We start from the raw sequence: 5,330 nt of genomic DNA, 5'->3' as shown, positions 1-5,330 counted from the left end.
TAATACTCACTGTGACATAAGTGTGGTCGATCCTTGTTTGGATATTTCTAAATGAGTAATATCTACTTTTGTAGGATGTAACATCCTGTAGACATCTTTAAAACCACAACATTCACTCATGTTTTTAAGAGCTCTTCCTTCTTTATTACCATTCGAGGGGCTGTAAGATGATTCAATCATTGGCATCTGTATATGCATTCAAATCTCCACACAGTATGATCCTACAATTAATCATTCATGTTTCCTGAATATCTTAACTTTCATCGTCATCACCTGGAGACCCCCTGAAGCCACACCCCGCCCTTTTTCTGCCAGATTCCCTCCAACATGAAGCACTCAGAGACAGAAGAGAGAAGATACCAAGCTGCTGTGTGTGCCGATATGTCACCCAGACAATTGTACTGTATTTCCCTAATTTTATACGTTTTTGTTATTGTCACTATGTAGGTTTCAACTTATTTTTTTCCCTCATTGTTTGCTGAACATTCAAAATCAATATGGAAAATAACACATGGGTGTTTGTAATAACATTTTTCAATTTATCATTGCAGAGTAAAATGACTTTATGTAGTATTATCAATATAAAACAGAACAATCACGATATCAGTAGAAATAAGAAAAATGTACACAAACATATTTGTAAATTGTATAAAGTCTTACATAATTCGATACTCAGTTGTTAGTTGAAGCTTCTTACTCTAAGTGTGACACAGAGAGGAGAGGAGGCACAACTGAAAGAAAATAAATTTATTGAGGGGAATAGAAATGGGATATTGAACTGGGGAAAAGGCTGAAGATGAAGGGAAGGGAGCAGAGCAGGTCTAGAGCTCGTGTTGCAACTGTGTTGCAATTGTCCCCATGTTTGGGGTCAGTTGCAACATTTGAATGTTTCTATTCAAATTAATATTGTGATTGATATGTTATATGTAACCATCTTTAAATGGTATGGGTAATTAGCAGACATATGTATGTTTAATATGTAAAGGTTTGGTGGGTCTAGTCCAAATAGTTTCTGAGTAACTGAGAGTAATGTAAAAAGTGTTGCAACTGTCCCCACTCTCCCTAAATCTGTGTATCAATCTGTTTATATAAAACAAAACACAACAGAGTAATGACTAGCAGGAGTTAGCCAGCCTGTGTTTATAAGTCTTTATGACTGTAAACAGTTTGAAAGCAGTCAGAGGTGGATAAAGTACACAACTTCACTACTTGAGTAAAAGTACAGATACTCCTTGTCAAATATTACTCCAATACAAGTAAAAGTAGCTTAGTCAAAATATTACTTAAGTAAAAGTACTAAAGTATTTGCTTAAAAAAATACTTAAGTAAAAGTATTTAAAAAATATCTCAGGAAATACAAGAAAGTAGCTTTATTGTCATTATACAATACAGAACACAGACTCAGCTGCATTCATCAACAAATGAAATTTCTTCATATTGTACAGTAGTTATATTTCAACACACCTAACCCCTACCTTGGACTCTTTGATATGAATTGTATAAAAAACATGAACAGAAAGTCAACTTGATCATTCAACTGCACTGCAACAGTTACCATATTTTTAACCATTTAAAAATGGCAACTATGATACTACAAGCACATACGATTACGTTTAAAATCAACATTAGTAACATTAAGTACTTTTTCAGGTTGGAAGACAAGTTTTTGTAGGCCATGATATAATTTGTTCACGGTAAGTACAACAAACATTTAAACTGAAACAAATCAGTTTTTGTGACAAAATGGGTTTGAGATAAGGCCACGGGTGCCTAGTGGGAGTTTCTCCAGTTTCTTCCTCCATTTCTTCATATGGCATGACGTAGTACAGGTACGGCAATACGACAAAGACAAATCATATGCAAATCAGCAGAAACAATTTATTTTCTCAGAATTTTGCAAAAAAAAAAAAAAAATCTGACGTAAGCTCAAAAGTAGAGAGTAACGAGAGCATCAATAGAAATGTAGTGGAGTAAAAAGTACAATATTTGTCTTTCAAATGTAGTGGAGTGAAAGTAAAAGTATCCCCCAAAAATAATACTCAAGTAAAGTACAGATACTCAAAAACTGTACTTAAGTACAGAACTCAAGTAAATTTACTTTGTTACTGTCCATCACTGAAAGCAGTGAACAAACACCAGATACGTTGTAGGTTACCTTAGCAGAGCGTCAAACAGCTGTAGTAACAACTCTGCTACTTTACAGCTAACATCACAACAACAACATATCATGGCTAAGTAGACAGTGAGCTGAATGTCAGCAGGTGACTTTACAGTTTATGTGAAGCAGCGCAGAGCTGATGTTACTTGACGAGTCAGGTATATGGTGAGGTGAACGATCTAAGCCTCAACACAGACAAGACAAGAGAAATAATAATGGACTACAGAAAAAATCCACCCCCCCTGCAGCCCCTCATCATCAAGGGGACTGAGGTGGAGAGGGCTGACAGTTACAGATTCCTGGGGCTACAAGTAGCTAACATCTGACTTTGAACACTGCTGCCACCGTGAAAAAAGCCCAGCAGAGACTGTACTTCATCAGGCTGCTCAGAAAAGCTGGTCTGCACTGTGGCCCTCTCACCCAGGTCTACATAGGACTGATAGAGAGGCATCACTGTCTGGTCTGGAAACACCACACAGACAGAGAGGAAGGCTCTGCAAAGAGTCATAAAGACTGCAGTGAGGATTATCAGAACAGAACTACCCTCCATGGACACAATTTACACACAGCGCTGTCAAAAAAGAGCAGAGCAAATAATCAGAGACACATCCAGCTCACTCCCTGCTCAAACACAGTAATAAGATCTGCTGCTCCTGGAGGTACCGAGGTCAAAGTGGAAGCTCAGAGGAGATAGAGCTTTTTCTGTTGCTGCTCCTAAACTATGGAACGAGCTTCCTTTAAATATAAGCCTCCTCACTGTCCATTTTTAAAACTCGTCTTAAAACCCATTTTTATTCCTTGGCTTTCAACCGTGCATGAGACTCTGCTCCTGTTTTATGGTTTGTTTTTAGTTATTGTTTTTAAATTGTTAAACAATAAACAATTATTTTAGTATTTATTTCCTGTTAATTGTTTTATGTTCCTGTGTTGTTTTATCTATTTATGTACAGCACTTTGTATCAGCTGTGGTTGTTTTAAAGTGCTATATAAATAAAGTTGAAGTTGAAGTTGAAGAAGTTCACTCTCCGGTCCTCCGCTGGGTCTCCGTCTGTCCCTCTGCCGGGTCTCCGTCTGTCTCTTTGCCGGGTCTCCATCTGTCCCTCCGACCTTATAAAACCACACCGATGTGTCCGCGGGTCATCATCTGGTCAAAGTTCTTCTTTTATATGTTTTGTTCTTCTACTTTTCTCCTCTCTGTTTCTTTGTCACCTCTCCGCATCCACTGTGTTTGTATCAGACGTTTCTCACTCTGACTGCGTACACTACGTACCCCCCCGTCCCCCTTCTGTCTGACCATGAACGCTCCCTGTCTCTGATTGGCTGGAGCATTGTTGTGTTGGCTTGCTCCGAGCCACATATTTATCTTCTGAATCTCAGAGCCAGGCTGAATATTGAAACCTGACTTTTTTTCAGCGTACACTTAGAAGGGACAGCTAGCGGATAGTGAGGAGAGATACGGTGATTTTGACCAAAAATGTATTGGATTATTATCTCTTACTACACCTTTAATTCTTGTGTACATATGATATTGTATTTTGGATATTAAACGTTATAAGCTCTCGTTATCAGGGGCACCAGCTCATGTTTATGAGGAAATAAAGAGTGTACTTAATTGGTTGTTTGATTAACCAATTAATAAATCAATACATCTCTGACACATTTCTGAAGTTCATGGTTCTATGGTTCAATAGATCCCCTGTATCACTTCAAAGAATAGACATACACAATTGATTGAGTTTTATGGATTTTATTAACTACACACTACAAATAAATGATGTATAAATAAATGTAATGATGAGTTTGCAATACAATATGGATTGTTACTTGATATAGCGTGTAACAATCCAGTAAAGAAATGACTTGATCTGACATCAACCCTTGATTAATGCAATATTTGGATCCTACTTTCATCCATGGAGGGTCTCAGCTGTCCGTCTTTCAGAACCACACGTACGCACACCAAGTGGAAGATCTCAGAGAGTGTTGCAGGTCTGGGCTCCTCTCCTGTCAGACTGCCTGGTCTGGTGGTTGTCTGCTTGCAGACTTTGTCCCTCTCAATTATGACGAGTTGTTGACAGATGTTTATCTGTCCAAAAGCTCTGGCAGGTTGATGAAAGATGAAGTAAAAGTCCAATTGAACTAGTTCACTGTTTAATAACTTTCTGGAGACTTTTAAGGCCTTTTCTCTGGACGTTTGCTGACAAATACTACAAGATTACAAAAATTTAAGAAAAGTAAGACAAAGAATAACTTAAGATTAAAAGAATAATATAAGGTGACACAAATAAGAATGTGTGTGGTGAAGGAAAGGAAAGATGGGCAGAGCAAAACCTGAAACAACGCAAAGCCAGTTTTGGGATGAGGGATGCAGCTGCTTTTTCTCCTGGGGAGGGCTTGTGTGTCAGTCAGTCAGATTCATCACAGCTACTTTGAGGATCTAATTTCCAGCTTTTTACTGCAAAACTTTTCATCATTGTCATTCATATAACATGCATACTATAACATAGTTACACAGAACACAGGATGTATCATTCTGGAATTGATATGACATCAGCTTGATTCATCAAGCTACCATTCATTAAAACCTGAAAAGGATTAATATGATCCAGCATTACACATTGTTATTCTACTTATTCCATGATAGATAATTGATTATCACCATAATGTAAACATAACATCACTGTAACACTTTCTCACATTAAGTAAACATTCTCATACCAACAATTGTGTTTATGAAAGGAGAAAGTATAATGACAGTTCTTCAAATACCCATTTATCTGTGATGGCTGTAATAGCTGTTACAATGGAGGTTTCTTAAGGGAATTGATACTGATATAAGTAATTGGTATGAGTTTTAACACTAATTCTCTCACTTTCATGCTCTGTGTGGTTTCAGGACACACAGAGGGGGAAGTCAGGAATGTGCAGTGTCTTTTAATTTATGACGGTGGTCTGTGTGACTCCAATCTGATGGTAGAAAAGGAGAGTGAAGTCTCTCCGATAAGTTATGACGTCCAAAGGAGACACCGAAATCTGTCTTATATTACTTTTATGTAGTTCTTGTCACTTTGGGTTGCTCCATGGAATGTTAATGGATATTTGTTTGTCCAAGAGAGAGACCCAGTCAGTCTCTATATCAAACCTGGTCCAATTTACTCAAAGGTGACTCTGA

Source organism: Scomber japonicus, chromosome 4 (genome assembly GCF_027409825.1).
Source record: "Scomber japonicus isolate fScoJap1 chromosome 4, fScoJap1.pri, whole genome shotgun sequence".
NCBI classification, from domain to species: domain Eukaryota; kingdom Metazoa; phylum Chordata; class Actinopteri; order Scombriformes; family Scombridae; genus Scomber; species Scomber japonicus.
The sequence above is the reverse complement of the archived record's forward strand: the minus strand, read 5'-3'. Positions refer to the sequence as shown.